Below are 20,964 nucleotides of genomic sequence, written 5' to 3' on the forward strand. Positions count from 1 at the left end.
AAAAACCTAAACACTGATAAAAATGAAATTGTTAAAATTCTAGAAGATAGTAAATGAAGGACACGAGAGAAAAATGTTATTATTTAAACTGTGATCCGAGCTAGAAATCTTGGTGACCTCAGAAAGATCAAAGAACAGATTATTACAACATCTCTTGTCCAACTGGTGGTCACTTGTCCAGGAAGCAGTCTGTCTTTCTGGGTGTCTGCACTGGGGTGGTAAGCATGCCAGTACTTAAGCTAGCAGCACGTGAATCCCATCTATCTACACCTCCACTGGTACTTCCCAGGAGAAAAATTGCAAACTACTCTGGAAATGTTTTGTCATGCACACTTTACCATTCCAGCTCAGCTGACCCTCCAGTCCATGCTGTTACTGGGTGTTATGAACAGAACCTGAGCTTTCTCTGTTCAGATGGTGTCTGTCTGAAAAGTCAGTCTAGAGGAGATGTTTTGAAAAGAGAGGAGTAATCAAACTCAGAGGCTCTGTATTTGCTAACAAACATCATGGTAGGAGCACCTCAAATCTCCCTTCCATAGCTCTGGGTGTTAACTCCTTCTCCACAGGCTTAGTTAGAGCCATAAATTACAATAGCCATTGGCCTAGAGAGAAACATACCTCTTTATCATTGCTAACATGGATATGCCAGAGCTGGTCTGATAACACAGCTCCATGTAGTTATCACAATTCACAGTGTTCCTGTATTTTCCCTGCAGACCAAACATGTCAAGGAGACTACAGCAAAAATTCACCCTAAAGGTCTGTTAGGACCTCCATGGTGTAGCATCCTGCTTTCTGTATCTCCAGCAGCAGTAAAATAAATCCCTAAAAACCAATTCCTACCACTGCTGCTAGACCCTGAAAATGAATTAGCTGCAGTTTGTAATCATCTGCGTAAACAACTGCCAAAAAAGCTGATGAAACTGGTATGAGCACCTGGTCACAATCCAACAGCAAAGTATATCAACAGCATAAACACATTTAGTCCCTGCACTAGGTATGCTAGAAGAGCTTGTTAAAAATGGTCCTCAGAATCATATAAAGTTAAATATTATTGGAACTAGAACAGTTCTTTTTGTTCCCTAGAGGTTAAAAGGAATAAAAACCTTGATAGGTACAAAGGACAGATAACATAGGAATATTAGCCTAGACCTAAACCACTGCAACTTTTGACAGTAATTTAATAGTCATAATAATTATCAGTGGAGTAGTTAATAAAAAATAACACAAAAGAGACACTTTAATAGGTCAAACACTGCCTAGTCAGCATGTCCTGAATCTTTCTCTGTGAGCATGAATGGCATGTGAACCAGCAGTTTATTTTTATCCCTGAACTGCTCAGTCACTCTTTCAGTGGAGCCCACCAGACTGCAATGTCATAAATCTGAAGAGAAATGGTTAGCACATTCCGAATTTTCTTCCTGGAAAATTACTTTTAAATAAGACTAACTATATAGGGGCATGTCTATTTGGTAAACCTCTTTTGAAATACAGGCAAGATTTCAAACTAAAATGATCTTGTTTTCTAGAAGGTTTTTTTTGGAGCTTGCTAAGGACCAGGAAAAGCTAGTGAGCCTTTAGCCTAAGGAAAGCAGAGGTTCCAAGGGCTACACAGACAGCAATGTCATTCCTACCTGTCTAAGGAGCCTTTTTCACCATCTCTACAACTGGACACCAGCACTTCTCGAGTCCTTACAGTGCAGCAAAAGACCAAAAACCCAGGGAGACAGAATGAGCAGCTCAAATTCTCAGAAACTGTAGGCATCACTTTTGATGCCCTCTTCTTTGTTTTTTTCCAGTTTACATAATCTGACAGATTTGTAACTGGCATGGCAGACAGCTGCAGTATTTTCAAGTGAGGGAAAAAAATCGGTGGCACCAAAGACACATGCTTTACTATTTTTTGGGGGGTAGAGTTCCTGTAGGTCAGGCTTTACATGAAATCTTTGAAAATTTCAAAATTTCTCTCAAAACAGACATGCAAAATTGCATCCAAAGGAAACTAAAATTGTGACAGATTTCTTAATTTCTTTAAAAGTGGATGGAAAATGTGTTTGAAAAGATCATGCATTTCTTTTTAAATGAGTTTAAACTATATCTCATTGGACTAATAACCTGTTTAAAACTATGACAGCATTGTTCTACAGCTTCAAGTTCCTTGCTTATGCAATATTATAAATATCAAAATCGTGTTATGATATATTGTAAAGGTCCTATACATAACCATGAAATCCTACATATTCCTAGGCTAAGGAAATCCTCTTTTTAAAAACTTTTTGTTGCTATTCACATGACAGTGAATGTTTGCCTGTGATTTTCTCTCAGTTTGAAGAGCAGTGATGAGTAGTGATGAGTCCTGAGAGATTCCTCTTGAAATACTCTCCTCAAATGCATGTAGAGAAAATTCTCTCTTCAGTTGCACAGCAGTTGCTGCAGATGGAGGTGTAAATTTATGTTATTTGTTCCAATAATCTCTTATTATTAAGAACAACAAACTACAACTACAGGAAATGGGAACAGCAGTTGGGTGAATGCAAAGCCATATTCTTCTTTCTGAGTTCTCATAAATGTGAGGCCATTTTACTTGCTAAATTGTTAGGTTTTTCATGGGGCGTGAATAATAAAACTACAACAGTGATTATGAATTTTATGCATTTTGGTAAAAAATTCATCTTAAATTATGGATCAAATGAGCATGATTTTGATCATTATTTATACCAGTGTATCAGAGAGGATCAATTAAGCTATCTCCCTGAGATCCCAGCAGAGTCACTGAAAAGAGATTGAAAGCAGGAGCCTAGTTCAGCTGCACACTATGTTCCCTGAAGGAAGCTATTTCTCTCCACTGCACAGGGGTTAAAGATTGATTTTGTAAATGTGTCTTCCTTACCCTATTTGTTGCAATTTCAGAGTGCTGGAACTGGTCCAGCCCAGTGGGCACCCCCTGGGTACCTCAGAGCATCACTCCCTTCCTAACAGGAGAGTGAAGAACTGAGCAACCCTTCCACCTGTTAAAACATATGGACAGTGTAGCAGGGATTCCCAGTTGGCCAAATCTGACCCTTTTTAAGCTTCTTCGAACAGGCAGAACAATCTGGTGAACTCAGAGCACACCAGAAATTGAGAGTCATTCGCTTACTCTTTCTTGCATTTTCCATGTTTCCTGGAATTCCACAGCCTAGGACCTATGATTCCTGATGGTGGTTTTCAAGATAACTTCAAAGAAAATAAGGTCTTCTGAGATTCTGACATTAAGTAATTTTTTGCTAATGTAACATAAAGGATTTGTGATGCTATAAGTTTTTCACATATTTCCATATATATTTCCTTGTATTATAAAACATATTGCTACGTCATGAGCAGATGATCATATGGGTTTCAAAACCTAGTTTGAAAGTAGTATATTTTAAGGTCTTTTTTTCAGTTTGTTTAGTAAGAAATTGCTAATGGTATTGGAAAACTTCTACCACAATAGCAGATGATGCTGAACAAACAGTGGGATGGCTACATTTGAAGGAGCAGTATGTAGCAGCTGTCTGCCAATGGCAACACATAAAACCATAGCACTGTGCCATAAAACCACACTGTGGACTTTCTACTGCTTATCTGCAATGCTGCTGTCAGTAAACCTACAGCACTCAAGAGCACAGACTCTAGTGCCATGCAGGTAGGGCAGTTTTCCACATGACCTGTAAACAAGTTTCTCAAGATGAAACTCCCACCAAGAGAAGATAACTAACTGTGAGATGTGGCAAATTATGTTCTTATCCTCAGTACAAAGACCATATCTGTGTCTACTCCATAAACATTTATTTAAATATCTACAACTTCCAAGTGAACAATTGAACTTGCAGATACTTCTCTGTATTTATAATAACATCCTATCCATAATTATTTTTCTATGTTATGTATACATGTATAATCATCTAGAAGTAAGACTGAATTTACTCAGAAATAAGAAGGACCTAATGAGTCACAACTTTTAGTCCTGTCTTTTATGATGGGATGTTGTCCCACAGAAAAGTCAGGGCAGCTTTCAAATATGGGACAAAATTCTTGGTAGACACCAATTTTAGCTTTTGAACAGGGCAGTTACCTTAGTCTCCACAGGAACCCCCTGAGTTTACTCACTGGTTTATGGGGGTAAATTTCACTGTGTATCTGCTGTGTCACTGGTGGAGGACAAGTCCTAACCACTAATTTCAGCCTACACCTTCCAGAAGTCTAACACTTTAGACTCCTTGCTTAGCTTTGTCAGAGATCCTGTCACTTCCTTTGTCATATAAATCTAACCGAGGTCTCCAGTGTTTACATACTGCTAAGCAAGCAAAGAAATCTGAATATACATCTTCAAACAATCTGATAATATGAAATCTGATGGATTATGGAAAATAGTACTTGTGAAAGACATAAGAAGATAAGAAAGATTTCTCTGGGAAAAAAAAAAATAAGAGAAAGACTAGAATGGTGAGTAATATCTTTGTCAATAGCTACTGGGCATATAACAAATCAAGTTAAGCTTGCACTTTAAGATCAGCCCTGAAAATTTAAATGAGTTTTGCTCAGGAACTGTGAACATGCCTGAAAAGGTTTTCAGTTTTTAAATTTGCAGATCAAAAATCTGCCCTGCACAAAGTGCTGGCCTGCTTTGGAGTTATGGGTAACTGGGTGTCAAAGTCTGTTACATGGTATGGTTTCTGGGGTCTGGGATACAGCTGTGAATAACTTAGAAATGTACAAAGGGCAGAGGGTTTGTGATGCTCCCTTGCACATATTTTCAAATGTACATTCTGCATATTTAGTTAGAATCCAATCAACCCTCTCTTGAGACCAGAGAATGGAGGATTCAAAAAGTGTGAAGGGAATTCAAGGGGAGAGGAGGACAGAAGCTGAACTGAAGGTGATGTCTTACTCTCCAAAAGCTGTGCCTTCAGCTTCATACTTGGGGGTTGTGGTGGCAGAGGTAGGGGCTCCTTGTTACATTGGTGGGGTCCCACTGCCCTGCACTGCCCCCCTGCTTTCTCTGCACACACACTGTGGGCTGAAGCTCAGCTGTGGCCTCCCACCAGACCAAACCAATGCTCACTGGATGGCTGAAGAGGTCAATTTAATTCATTAAAGATGCAGAAAAAAACCCCTAGAAAAACGCCACAAAAAATAATTTTTTTGCAAGATTAGCGTATTGACCCAGTTTATTGTGGGATCAGACGAATGCCAGAGTGGTGCAAAGGAAGAGAACATCAATCATCTGGGAGCAGACACAGAAGAGGAAGGAACAAAGTAGGTGGGAAAGGCACTGACACCTCCTTCTTTTACTGGAAGCAAGCCCTTAGTTTAGTTTAACTGTAATGTGAAACGGTACCCTGGGTGTATATTTACCCCAGCTAAGAGCTCTGCTACGTAAGGAAGGTGCTCAGGGCGCTTCTTGCTGAGAATGAACAATCTGCTTCTCATAGGACCCATTTTTCAGGCCCTCTGCTGACTCCAATGGGTATCACTGCACCAAATTCTGATTTATAAAGCCATATTTTTAAAGTTGTGTTTTTAAAGAAATATTTTTAGTCTCAGCCAGCAGAGTAAGAATTGAAAAGGACAGTCTGAAAGGAGGAAATCCCTGTCATTCCCTGCACACCTAGACAAGAGTCATGGCCCTATGTCTGAAAAAAAATACCACTCTAGAAAAAAAAGCATACGTATTTGGGAGTAATTTTTGCTTTCATACTATAGGAGCCCTTGCTTATGTTCTGGAGTCCAATAGAAATTGGCAAAATCTGAACTCCACATCTGAGATAATGATGTCAGATCAGGATGATCCTTTCTGTTATTGACTTTCAGATCAATAGATGAAATAAAGGCTGGAACCAGTGAAGTCAACATGAGGTCTGTCCCTGTCAGGTCTGCAGGATCAGTCCATTATGTTTCACAGGATGGCTATATGGTTATATGCAATAATGACACAGGTGAGAAAACTGAAGTGTAATCTGGTGGCATAGGTGGCATTTGACAGAACCCACAGGATCACGGTAGTTGGTGCTGCTAAATGGATTTCCCCTTCATAATCTGAAAACTTCATATTATTTCAGAAGCAAAAGAAAGTGTACAGCAGGATGAGAGAAGGGTCAATTTCTATGACTATAAGATTCATATTGAAAATGAAAGGGTTTGTACATTTTAACACAGCTCTGTGATCAAGAAAAATAAATAGTTATACCAGTCAGTTCTACTGCCACAAAATATTTATTAAAAGCTGCACACAGACCAAATATTTCTGAATATAAAAATCCATGGCATTTGTTCTCAGGTCCACAGTTAAATGCACTCCTTGGACTGAATACTAACAGCCCATGCTGATTGAAATTATGTGCACGTGTAGTAATTAAATAAACATCTGATTTGTTCTTATCTTTATATAATGTAGAGGTGTTGAGGATTAGGTCCACAAGAGGACAAAGGAGCCACAGCACCAGGTGCCACAATGCTCAGCCTGTATAAGCCTGCACTGTAGTGGTCGATTAGGCTTCAGCTTTGTATGGCACATAGGAGAGGTAAGCTGGGAAAAATGAAATAACCCACTGCCAAGAAGCAGGGTAGCTGTGTAAACTGCCCAGCAGAAAATGCTGGTTCTAATCAATATTCATTGAACCATAGGAAATGATAGTAACTTGGCAATACAGAGTCTGGGAACTGAGGTCTGCATGCTAATTAATAGCTATTTTGCATGGACAGTTATAACACTGGTAGATGTTGGAGATCTCTGCTCCAGGGTACCCAACAGCCTGAGAGTTCTGAGGAGCAGAAGGGCATGAGAGTGAAGAAGGAACTTTCTGTCACTGATTTTCAAGCAAATAACTTCACATCTTGTACTATTTACTTAGAAAACATTGTGTGGCTTCGATATTTTAATGTATGTTAGTCTGGTTTTTTATACTGAAGATCAATTGCAGCTGCTTAGAGTGACCTGGAGGAACTCAAAAGCAGAATTTTCCTAACTCGACTTTCATGTCTGTGTTAACAATGACCCAAGAACATTCCTGCCATTTCCCTGTCTTCTTTATTGCTTTGGTAATGCCCATCTTCTGTAACTTATCTATCAATTTCTACATGACACAGTGCCTAATTTATTACCTCCTCTTAGATGATATCCATCATGTTTCTTTTGTATATAAAATTTATTTTCTGATAAAAGTAAAATACCACAGTGATGATCCTGGAAAATACATATTGCACCATATTACATTTTCTGGTTACTTGTAAGTCTTTAATGCCTATTTACTGTAGTACTGCTGTGTAATCCTAAGATCAGGCTAAAACTACTTCAGGTATTCAGTTGTTTTTTCTTTTTTGAAATCATAGCATCATACAATGGTTGGGTTTGTAAGCAACCATTATGTTCATCTAGTTCCACTCCCCCTGCCTTGGGCAGGTATGCCCCCCAGCACATCAGGTTGTACAGAGTCCCACCCAACCTGGCCTTGGACACTTCCAGGGGTGGATCATCCCATCTGAACTGTATATGCTGCTCCCCAAGCAGGCAGTACCCACACAGGTTTATTTAGAATATTTGCTTTTTCATTTATCAGGTCTTCAGAGCTATAAATAAAAAGTATTGTATGACTTCACCCAACAGGGTGTTGAGTAAATGCTGTCATCATGTTTTGGGCAATCTGCTTTCAAAATCCTCATCTCCACTACCAGACTTCTCTTTACCCACATTTGCTATACCATCATCATTATTGGACTGTGCTAGCTGGCATAATAGAACATAACTAAGCAGTCCCTTTACTAGCAGGGGTTTTTCTCCATTCAGATAGAAATTCCAGAGTGACCCATAGTGATATGGGGTTTCTCATGGGAATTCTGGCATTCTCATGCCAAATTCTAGCATTTTTCTCCAATAATATTCTTAATATTTCTGCCCAGATTAAAACTCACCCATGGATATTTATACCAGATTCTTATTACCACTGCTTTGCAGGAGAAGGATTTTTTCATCTTACACTTTTCCTCACTTTCCCCTAAAAATATTTAGACCCAGGAAAATTCTTTATCTATCTATGTTTTTTTACCAACTTTTATATACTAAATTTAACCAAAAATCATAAAAAATTGTTTTATATTAAGAAATAAAAATCAAACCATCACTACACAGTGCATTTACTGCTCCCTTACTGAAGTAGTTGCATAAATGGTGGGCCAGTTTTTCTCTGATGCCTCCATGACTTTGTCATTGAAAGCCAAGGAGACCTGTGGGTGCTCTGCTCTTAAAACTGAGTTTCAAATTTCTTTGTTTTTCCATTGCTCAATCATTGATTTGTTAACACCCAATCTTGAGCCAAAATCCAGTCAGTACCATGAACTCATTTTGATTCACAAATTAACTGGTAAATTGGATTCTTTCTGGGAATACTTGTGCATGGCCTTCCCTTTGTTTACAAAAACAATTGCTCCATCTCATTGCCCCATAGAGTGAATAGAAGTGGAGAAACCGGGTAGGACCATTCAGATTGGAAATGTACTCACTACTTCTGTGGGAAAATCTAAACAACAAAATCTAAATTGGTCCTTCTCAATCATACATTCAGTGTTGAGCCCATGCTTCTATCCAAGCTTAAATGTCAGAGACAGAAAATAAAGAACGTGCTAATAAATTTCAAAAAATTCACACTTTATTTTATGTTTTCCTACAGAAACAGTTCAAATTAGAAACAGACCAAACCATTAACTTATTTCATGTTGTAAAAATAGTTCTATGATACACAGAAAACATTAAGGAAATATTTCTTAAATTTTTAAAACTAATTTCCAAGCTAATATGAAAGTTATTACTTGAAGCTTAATATTATCATATGCACCTGTAAAGGTTGGTCAATTACAAGTTACCCATAAACCCTTTTTTGTTATTTTAACATCATAAATAGTAATCTGGCATTAAATATTTGTGATCTGGGCCAGTAACCTTTTTGAGTCTCACAGGACTTTTTTTAATTAAACTATATCTTTGTCCCATGTCTATAATCCTCTCTTTGACATTTTATATACAAGACACCTTGCTGCAAAAAGGTCAAGCAGTACAGTTATAAATGGAAAAGAGATTAAAAGTATTCTCAAGCCACAGTGATCTAAAAGAGAGTTGAATATGGAGTGTTCTTCACAGGCTTCCTTAGATGAGTTAAGAGGAAGCCCTGTTGGCAGATTTTTATTATAAGAACACCAAAGCAAATGAAAATTATTTGACAAAAATGAATAATGCACAATTTTAATTTGCATATTGGGATAATTAGCTCCAAAAGAACCCTACAGGATTTTGTCACCATAAAACTTTTATGTATACCATTGCCAAATGTGGCTTATGTGTTTATGTAATTTTCTCCTTTTAACATAGTTTTATTGTAAAAATAAAACCCCAAAACAACTACAGTAACAGCTTGCTACAGTTAATAACGTTTTTTCCCCTTCTTTTTTCCTGCAAAAGAAGCATGATGGACATAAACTGCTCCTTCCTTGAAGATATGTGAGAAATTCAAGAATGGGAAATGGCAAGAAATATTGCAGGAGCTAGTGAAAGTCAGAGAAGAGTAGTCATAATGTAGTGTAAGTAAACATATCCACAGTGCCAGTGAGTGGTTTCTTTATTTTTATCAGAACATTAAGCAGAAATTGAAGGAACATTTTTCCCTAATATTCTCCAGCTGGCATATCCTGACCTCAACTTGCTCACTTGTGCCACACTGGAATAACTTTAATGGTGTACATGGGTACAACTAAGCAGTACATTACTGGTAATGTCTTAAGTAACCTAGCAAAGCATGGTACCCAATTGCTGAAATGCTGTTCTGTATCTTTCAGAATCTACTTTGTTACCCCCAAGAGGCCAAATCCTGATCTGGAAACTCTTTACTGCTAATTTCTTTCCATCAGTTTTATGTTGTCCGGTGAAATAAGTGTATTTCTTCTAAGTCTGTGTCATCAGAGTGCCTGTTGTTTAGATGCAAATGCTGGAAACAGTGTCGTTTGCAGTGACCCCAAGTTCTCTCTTGCAGTTTTGTAGAGTCTGTTAGTATGTGTGTTTTCAAATGTTCCACTGATTGACTTACATAGAAAAGAGGGGGTTTGCACCATCTGTTTAAAACTACCTAAGGCATCTCACCGAGGTGTGATGCAGACGATCTAAGTTTAGGGGCTGTTTTCTGTAGTTTCTCTGCACAGATAGCTGAGCAATGTGCCTAAAGTAGCAGAATTGGTGAGGATACCCAAAAAATTCCAGTGCAGCCATAGCATTTGTGGAGACAGCAAAGCCAGGGTGGGTATACTTTCATTACAGACCTAAATTTACATCAGAGTGATACTATTAAAATCTTATGTATAATAGGAACTTCAGTCCTTTGCTTCTTTCTTACGTTTTGCCACTTTAATCTTTCTTTGCCCTCAGTTAAAGGCTGCTTACTGTTTCAAATTTCTTTCAGCTCTTAGGCTATTGCATAATGCAACCAAACTGTTGGTATAAAAAAAATCCAGCTCCTGTCCAAAGAAACTAGACACCCTGTTTGTAGATCATATCTGACAGGACTAGATGAGCAGTTCCAAGTCTTCTAAGACTCAGTCTTAGATCTGTGTGCTAAAGAAATAAACACGTGATAGAGAATTTGCAAGGTAAAAACTTGTCAGTGGTGCAAATTGTAACAAATGCGAAGGCAAATTACACATTAGTGTGAAGATGCAGTGTGATGAACAGGACACCCTCCCCAGGCACACAGCCTCATTACTCATGTGAAATCCTATCTGCTTACTTGTGTACAGGGTTCGCTGGTTTCAGCTGTTCAAAATAAAAACCAGCTTGTGATGGTCACATTCCACATGCCTCCAAGGCAGGATGAGGGAGCTCCATTACAGAGGGTACCCTGCAGAGCTTGGGTTTGGGCTTGGCATGCTGTGAAAGTCCCCATCTCACCTGTCCCTGACCTGATAGTCTGATGAGTCTGGCACTCCTACTCAGGGTTTTAATCAGAAAGCACCACACATTGGAAATCTGTAAGAGGAAAACAAATATAATGAGGTTTTTTATCACGCAAAGCATTTGTGCACAGGAAAAGATAACCCTAAAGGCATATTGTGAGTGTTGCAAGGGTCCAGAATGTTTTAAAAACAACAGGCCCATCAACCTGAGACTATGGTTATATATGACATTTTAGACCACCTAAAAGCAAGCTGAAAAGTGTCTAATTTTTACCATTGTTCCAGTCTTCTCCATTTGTGTTGGTTTTGGAACAGGCCCACCTCTGGAGTGAACTGGTTCAAGTCAATAAACTGACAGAAAAATGTCTGATCATCTCTCTGCAAATGTTAATTTTCTGCCTATTTAACCCCTAAATCTGGTTTCCATGGGATCAGATAAGTCCCCAAGAAAGTGCCAGGAAGTATATGGCTGGGACCAGGGACAAGGGGGACACAGGCTGCTACTGTGGTGGCCCAATAGTGGCACTCATTTTTTCTCAGTCTCTCTTCTGCCCATGGGAATTCTCATGAGATGTGGCTTGCCTTGACACTTCTAGGTTTTATTATTTCTTATTGCCCTTGCAGAAGTATGGTTAAAAACCAAAGAACATAATCATGTTTTGATTGCTTTCTGGTTTTCTGGGAGTTCATGGAATCAGTGGGCCTGAAATTTGCCCAAACAACCTATGGCATAGGACTTATGTTTCAATATCTGTAACAATGCCAAATATTTCTTTGTTTTTTTCTTTACCAGTACTGTGATTAGCCACACTGCATTTATGAGACGTGAGAAAACATAAAACATCAAAATTATATGATGTGTAATTTGCTAGTTTCTGGGAAAACACTGAAATCATGTTTTAGGAAAACTGTATTATTTCTGTATTCACTGAATACCAAATAGCAGCCCCTGTTTAGCTGAGTAAACAAACTTGGGTGTCAGGCAGGGTGTCATGTGTTGGCATTTCCAACACGAGACTCACCTGGTCTCCATCTTCCACTCCAAAAGGTCTCGGGATTGTGTCACTTCTGCCAGCCCCACGTGGATGTCTCAGATAAGCCCAAGAGTATCTCAAATTGCACTATATTTTGGCAACTTATTTTATGAACTTTTACTGGGGTTTAGGTACTCAGGTCGTATGTCAACACCTACATGTAGCTGTCTACATCCAGGAGTCTTAATCTCCATCCAAATCCCATTCTTAAACAGAGGTGTCTAGTGCCATTTTAGAGGTTCCAGAGTATCTCAGATATCTATATGGAGGTGCCAGATATAGCACAGGATATATGAAAGATATCTGTGCCCTCTTGCAATGACAGTTGGAATCAAAGGACGTCTGAGATGGCACTCCATATGTCTTCCCAAGTGAATAGAGTTCTGAGCTGTCCAGAGTCAAAATTATTCTCTCTAAAAGGAATTGCCTCAAAATCCAACAGCCTAAACAGCATTCACAAGTTGGGATTTTTGTTTGGTTTTTTGGTTGGTTGGTTGGCTGGCTGTGTTGGGTTTTTTGTCTGGACTCCTTCTCTTCATTTAATAATTTAGTAATCTTTTCCTCCTAGCTTCCTGCAAACAAATGAATGAATACCCAGAGTTTTCCCATCAGCTTCAAATTCATGCAGCCCCAGCCTATGGTCCTTTATTTTCCTTTGTAGGAAAAGGCTGCTCAAGGCATATCTATGGTGGCCAATGAGCTGACAGGAAAACACCCTCAGACCTCCAGAAAATCTGTTACTGAACTTGCTTTCTTATGTATCCTTAAAGAAACTGTTCTGTTTTCACATGTTTTCAAAAGAAAACATGGAGAAAATGGATGGGAAAAGGAAAGACATAGGTCAAGGTGACATAATGAGAAAGATTTCAAGGACGTGCTGCACCCACCCCTAAGGATGTCCACCTTGACAGCTGAGACTCTGCCATTTGGAACTGGAAATACAGAAACACTGCAGGAAGCACAACAGGGGAAACAAAGAGTATATTACTTTCTTAATCACTGCTGTCTCTTATTTGAAATTAAGGCATGTATGAAACTGCATATACGTTTTTCCCCTCCATGGAATTCCAACTATATTGCGTATGTGATAAAAATTACTCTCCTATAATAATTTACTTTCCCATTCACATCAATATTCATGCCCTAGTGTACAGCTTTAAACAGATTTTTCCATTGCATCTGTCCACAGAGCAAACAAATCTTTATGCATGTTCTTCAATTAACTCTACTGGAGCAGACTCCATTAACATGTAAATGAAAAAGTCACTCTGGCCTGGTCTACAATGCCCTAGAAAGTTTCACTGGTATATTTGGTTACAACATGAAGAAATCATACTTTTAAAAATCACAATTAAACTGACAAAAGCCTTAGTGTGGTGTGGTTATATTAAGAACTAATTTAATTTACTATCGTCTCCTCTCTTTGAAAGTAGGAACATCTCAGCTATACAAGTACAAGAAAACATCAAAGCTTAGTTACCTATACATTGATATCTTAGCAACAAGAATAGTTCATAAATGTAACAAAGTCACAATTCTTCTTTCTAAAGATTAGTAAAAGCTGTAAAAGTCCACTTGGCATTGAGGTTGTTATGATGTCAAAAGTTTTGTTGTTCTACCCCCTGTTGTCAATAATCAGTGGGAACTACAGTTACTGTTTTGCTAAACACTATCCTAGACTTAACTGTGGTTACAGAAAACAAGTTACCATCTGCCAAAACTTATCCTTCTGCTAATGGAAAGAAACCACAGAAAATGCTGGATTTAGCTGCAAGTCACTTTTCAGGACCAATCTACTTCCTTCACAGATGACCATATGTTACAAAAGAGATTGGAATGGAAAATTATTTTTGAAATATTTTTCATCTTGTAATTCACTGTGTACAGTTTTGCATATCATTCCTAATAATTTAATGTGTTACAGAGTAAGCTTGTCTCCATTATTCATCATTATTTTCACATTTCTGCAATTATCTCCTACAATATAATATCATTAGGAAAGTAAATACACCCCCAGAAGGGTTATTTCTTTCATTAAAAAAACGGAGTCAGAGTCTTTAGCTAACTTCAATAATGAGGTAAAGCATAGGAATATCCTGAACATTTGGCTTAAAGATTGCTGGGATTTTTGCCTTCTTTTTTGGGAGAAACCATCTCCACTCAAATTTTTCAAAAACCTGGCCTATGCCCTCCTTCAGTAGTTGTGCTCCTGCACGTTGCAGTTTATTTTAAAAATCTGAGCCCACAGATCTGTTGCCCTTCAGTGCAATACATCCCACTGGATGTGAGGAGGAGCGAGTATTCATCTTGTGCCCTCCAGACAGGAATGCACTCCACAGCTCAAGGGTTTACCTGGGAGCTGCTGGGCTTTTTCCTGCAGGTGCTGCTGATGGTTTGGGGGGCTTTTTAAGTGATACAGCTCTCCTGGCAAAACAAGAATTTGCCTGGAAAAAATTACTATCCTTCCTGCTGAACATGTGTGAATCTAAAGCATGTTAAATCATGAATCTCAGATAGGCTGGCTAGTGACGGCTCACAAACCTTATCCCATGCACCAAACTGTTTTTGGAACATGACAGGATTTTTTGTTCTCAATGTGCTCTCATAAATATTTGCCAACAGTCCTTGCCAAGGGACATTGTTAGAAGAATTTACAAGTCAATATAAATTATATCTACCTGTATTCCTCTTCAAATATCTTCAAATATGGTTTCCTTTCTGAATTTTTGTGAGGGTGGAAAAAAAAATTGCACCCAAAGAAAATGTAAAGATCAATTAAAAACATACCATACATTTATAGCACTAATACATAGGTAGTTTTAAAAAGGTTCTTTAATGGCTGGTTATGAAAATGGCTTTAGACAATTTCAGTGGTTATAAAGCACTGTTCCTTTTCCAGGAATTCCCAAGGTCATCCTTTGTTCTTTCTTCCCTTAGATAAAAATCAATCCTCAGGAATGGTTACTGCTATTAGAGGTATATCGCCTATTTTAGTTAGTAGTTCAGCTACTTTTTGTTTTTCCTTTTTAAAACTCTCAAATTAATATTATCCAGCCCCTGGGATTTTCCACCATTAACTTTATCTAGTTGCTAAAATGTCTCATATTCAGAGGCCACTTTCTCTGACAATGCCACATCTGTAAAAATTAACCTTGAGTTAGAAATGTCTGCCTCATGCTCATTAGTGAAGACTGATTACAAAGAATTCATGTAATTTCTCCACAATCTCTTCATCAGTTTTAATTACAACTTTAGTGGCCCATTTGACCCAGGAACTTATTTAGTCTATTGTTCTTGACACAGTTAAAGAATTTCTTACTGTTTGTTTTAATGTGTTTTGACTGTTAACTATTTTTAAATATTTGTCATCAAAAATTGTAATTCACTGTATTGAAAGATTATTTTTTTTCCTCATGAGAAGTCTAGCTGTTTAAAAGAAGACCGATATCCATATTTCCTTTTGTGTAACTTTCTTAAAAGGAGTGTTAAGCAGGCAACCCAGCAGATACTACGGGACACTACTAGGATGAAAACACAATCATTACTTGGAAGAAAGGGATTCTTTTAGTCCACTCTCCAGGAAGATGCATCAGCATTACGATATGTGCTGGATCTCACTGGGAACCAAGTGCTACCTGGAGAGTCCTCTGTGAGATCTGCCCTTGTCTAAGGGCACAAGTCATGTCTCCATTTGATTAACCTCCTTGTTTTCCCTTTCCTAATTAATTAAGAATCAACTCTTCCCTCTTGAGTTTGTGTATTATGACTGAAGAGACAAATATTTGCTACATTTGGTCATTCCATGTTCTATGGTGACTTTTAAATCTTTTGCCAAAAGAAGTGAGTGAGAGGGCCCTGTACACGCCCAGTACTGTCTTCAAGTCTGATAGGTTTTAAGAGAGAAATTCTGAACTGTTAACAGAGATTGCGTAAAAGAAATGTCCTGGTTTAGGGACAAGGAGTAAGACAAGGAGTAAACCCCATCTTTTTTGTAAACTTAACTATTGCAGAATACCCTCAATTGTCTTTTTTTCCCCTTTATTTTCTGCATGAAATTGTATCTTAGTATTTCTGAGAAATCCAGATTCCCAAACCATTCCTACTTTGTCACAATTGCACACCATTGAATAAGGTTTATGACTATATTATATTGTGCAATATAATTATATAGTTTAAGGTATTCTAATATTTTCTTCTTTTTGAAATTTGAATGCTGAAACATTCCTATTCCAGGACTGCTTGTCATGTCTCTAAACTCACACACATAACACATACATATAATAGCATAATGCCTACACTACCCATTCAAGAAAATATCATCCTTGCATATTCTACCAGGACTGTTTTTATTTAAAAAATTTTTGCCCCGCAGCTCTTGATGTTTTTTTGTTTTTTTTCTTCATGCAGCACACATAACTTTACTAGCTTCAGGTCTTAATGTGTCTCAAGGTTGTTGTCAGTTTTAAGAAGAAAATTTTGAGATGATCAAGGTCAATGCTTTTCATTTTAATCTTATTCTGGTTGTTTGGTCTCTACCGTGTCACAACAGGAGACATCTGTGTATATGAGTATTCATGTTCTCATGCTTACATGAGAAGACAGTTTAAATATTAAAAGAAAACAGTTCAATGAAATTATTTAAATTTTATTTAAGAACTGTATCTTATTGATAGCTACTGAGATGCCAAGACCTATAATTTTAAACATGAGTGAGTCTGGTTTAGCTGCTTAAAGGAAATGATATGGGAGCCATACTTCAGTAGGAGCTAAAGATTATGGTGGCTGAGCTGTCTTTCCATGTTCCCAGGTAGAAGAACAGGTACCAAGTGTTTGAATGAGCCTCAGAGGCACAAAAAGCCTTTACAGGGCTTACAGGCTGGCTTCTCACAAAGGAAGTGGAAAAGTGAATTGGTGTCTTATCCATCCTTTTAGACCATCAGTCCCAAATTTGTTGTTAGTTGGGGTGCAATTGTGCAGCCCCTCGGAGCAGTACCTCCGTGCACACAGACCCGTGGAACTCAGTGTGACTAATTGTGCAGTGAAGTACTAATCACGTTGAGTAATGGCAGCAGAATAGGGCCCTCGGTAATAAGAATTAATCATACCAGATCTTTGAAACTGATTTTTCATTGTACAGCTGAGCTGAGAGAACAGATGAAAGTAAAAGAGACAATACTCAGGAGCATAGTTACTGATAAATAATTACAACAAGGACATTATAATTATTTAATTAAAATTTGTGCATGGGGAGAGATTATGAGTCTTTCAGCTTGCTGCCTCATTTAGATGATACTAGTCATTAACCAATTTTGCTGTAGTCAGCTACTAAATGTCCACACAGCCTGCCTTATTTTTTAAAACTCTTCAATCAGCAAAACTGTCTGCATGCACTGTGTAATGCTACTGAAGAACAAAGTGCCACACTTAGTAGAATAATTAAAGGCAGTCACAACTTTTTAAAGGAAACTTGTACTTTAATTAATCAAGATCATCAAATAAACAGGGACAAAAGAGTGTTTATCTCTGCTTTTGAAGTTATTAATTAGCAAACCACATAAAGAGCACTGTGGAGTTGACAATAGGCCTGTAATTCTTCCTTCTGAAGTTATTTTGTTCCTTCCCTTAATATAATTTTCTACTGGCTTTTTTTTTTTTCAGTTTATTCTGAGTATAAACATCATAGACATACGATGTGTCAGAAATGTAGTAGCTACACCACCATAAAAAAAAAGTGTTTTCAAGATTGTCTTTCCCAGAAATTTCTTTAGATCTACTAGTTTTCTAGTTCAAGGCTGTCTTTAGGAGCAATTTCCCAGCATGTCTTTCTGTAGCTTGCTGCCTGAATTTGCTCCCGTAAAGCAGGCGTTTTGCAACCAGCTGTATCTTTTTTCCAGCTGGCAGATATTTTATTTCTTCCTATGTTTTCCCTCAATTTCCAGCTGGTAGGTATTCTAACACCTCTAATGTTTTCCCTCAGTTTTTATCTTCCCATTGCCAAACAGATGGCAGGTTCTCACATTTACACAACAAATCCTAATGTTCTTTCAGTTATACCAATACACAATAGGAGTGACACTTCTGCAACTGAGAGATCCAGGCTGTGTAAAATAGGTATTTGCAATGGAAAAAATGAGGCCCACAAACATAAGATGTGAATATAGAAAATACATAGAATTTAATATGACTCACAGAATTTAACTTGACTTAAAGTAGAACTTCAGAAATTATTGCATAACTACTGCAGAATAGTATCACCAATCTGTGATCTTTTTGCAACATTGTTGTGGGTTTAGCACCACTTTGAAAAATTCTGTTTGCCTTATGTTCTAGAAGACCTCCCACTATGAAATTATATACTGTATTAATCCAGTAACGTGGAAATGGAACTCTTTAAGTCTATGGTGCAAAAGAATGCTGAAGGTAGAGGTGTAAACTTATTTTGTATTTTCAGGGGAAACAGCACATCCAGAACAAAAAAAGCAGATGCCCTTGGCCACCTGACTGAGCAATTTTATATGGGATCATCCCACATGGGCAACTTCAGTTTCCTGAGCTTAAAGACTAGCATGCTAAGGTAAAAAGAAAGAAAAAATGAGAATGTGATCAACAAAATAATCCATTTAAATCTCACAGACCAGATTCCTCTACAAAATGATTAACCAGTAAGCAGTAAATATACTAGTTTGACTCTAAAATTAGCAGGATGAGAAATAAAGCAAAAAACCTCAGAAATTCCAATGTCCAGGAATTCAGTAGAAAAACAGAAAAAAAAAAAACAATTATCAAATTCTTTTGTATTTCAGTAATAGCTGATCCATGATAGTCAAATATCAGAACAATTGTTTGATAGCAATCAAGAATAAGTGTACTTATTCAACTGATATTACAGAGATAAAACCTCTTCAGGTTTTTGCCATTTTCTCAAAGTATTTTTGTTTGGGATGCTTGCAAAATTGAAACCCCATTTCCCCTTCCCAGGCAAGAAGAAATCAGACCTACAAAAAACCTTTGATTATAACATATGACAGAATCAGAATTGTTTGGGTTGGAAAAGATCATTGTATCCAACCATTAATCCAGCACTGCCAAGCTGATCACTAAACCATGTCCCCAAATGCCATATCCACAAGCCTTCAAAATACCACTGCTCAGATTTTTTCTTACCGTCCCTAAAAACTAAGGGGCTTTGTACTCAGCAGTACTCTACAATAATGAAACACCTGGTACGAACCATATCCTCTACCACCCTAAGTATTAAGTGCAAGTATAGAAGAGAATCCTCATTTACTCTGAGATCACTGTTTCTTCTTAAGAGCTGACTTTAATACCTTCTGAACCAACAAAAAAGGTAATGTCTAGTTTCCCCTGAAGCAATTTGTTAAATTAGCTATTAATTGTTCTAAATCAACATTTATTATTTCTATTTTTACATTGCCACAACAATTGTTTGAGCAACACAATTGATCAAACTTGAAAATTTCCTCTATAAACAAAACCAACTCTATTATGAGCACCAGGCTGCTAAAGGAAGAGCGAGTTCTGCAGTTGTAGAATCTGGCACATCTAAACTCAAGTTTGTTTCATGACAATTTGAATTAATTTCTTTGACATCTTGTTTTGTAACAGAAGAGGACTTAGTGCCAATAAATTACACAGTGCAGTGATTTGGGTTTTTTCCTGATAAATTTTACTAGTTCCTTTGTATGTAAATCTTCCCTGTATAGAGGTAATTTGAAGATGCATCCTAAATGGAGATCTTTGATTTATCCTATCTGAGCCTGAATTTTTTCTCTGTTGAATTTTTATTTAGTTTTTTATTTAATATGGCTAAGAATTAAGAGTTTTCAGCTATTTATAAAGGAAAGTTATGCATACTTCAGAACACAGTTTTTGTTACCTGAACTAGATGTACTCAGTTTCAATGTTATTATCACACTCTATCCAGTCTTCTCATGAGTGATTTTTAATGCAGGAAGAACTCTTGCAAGGACAGAGAATGCACCTGTGTATGAACTTGCATGAACAGCATTTGTTTGGGAGATCTAATACTCTCCTTGGACATGTGCTTAATTTGTAAGATATCATGGACCCAATTGCAAAATCTTCAAGATCCCCTAGGGAAAATGCTGAAGAATGGGGACAGTGTTTCAGGCTGTGCATTCATTATGTACTGATCTCTATTGACAGAAGATGTAATTTCTCTTCAAAATGCAATTTTCAGAACCTTTTCTGAGATATATATAAGTCCTCAGAAACTGAGATGTCTCACTTCCAAAACACCATAGGAAACAATAGTGACACAAGTCTTCTCTCTTATTTTTTTTTTAACTCAGGCATTCATAATTTAAATTCAGTTCATGTCCTAAGGAAATGTATTATTCAAGTTATGACAGAGGGCAGTGGAACATTTTGATTCCATCTGTGTAGACTGGTTATATATTCTTGAAGTCAGAGAAAGCATGACTTCATATATGTGTGACTTAGTGGTTAGGACACTAAGTGCCCAAGGACATTAGAAGCTGACATTAGAGGTGGAGAAAACTGTTATGATGAGTATTTCACCTAAAGATATCTGACAATCCAGTGGTTACAAAAGTGTCTTGGGAAATGAAAGTTCATATCCCCTTAGACAAATCTGAGTATATGTTTCCAACATGGCAAATGATTACAGAAACCACTGAGCTTTTGGGAAGACCATTTCAAGCAGGATTGTTTTTTCAGTCATATTCATTAGATTTGATCTAGCACTGTCTAATAAATCATGTACTGAAGAGGAGATGAATGGAGAATCATTAATGGGCCAGGCATGAAAGAAATGTCAGACTGTACAACAGCTGGTCATGGTCAGGAGCAGAACAAACAGTAAACATACAGGAAATTCTATCGGAGAAACTGATAGTATTTATGATTCTCATACTTCCCAGGTTATTGAGCAGGCTAGAGTGAAAAGAGAAAGGGGACCTAGAGCTTCATTTAG

The sequence above is a fragment of the Catharus ustulatus genome, chromosome 4 (assembly GCF_009819885.2).
Source record: "Catharus ustulatus isolate bCatUst1 chromosome 4, bCatUst1.pri.v2, whole genome shotgun sequence".
Classification (NCBI taxonomy): domain Eukaryota; kingdom Metazoa; phylum Chordata; class Aves; order Passeriformes; family Turdidae; genus Catharus; species Catharus ustulatus.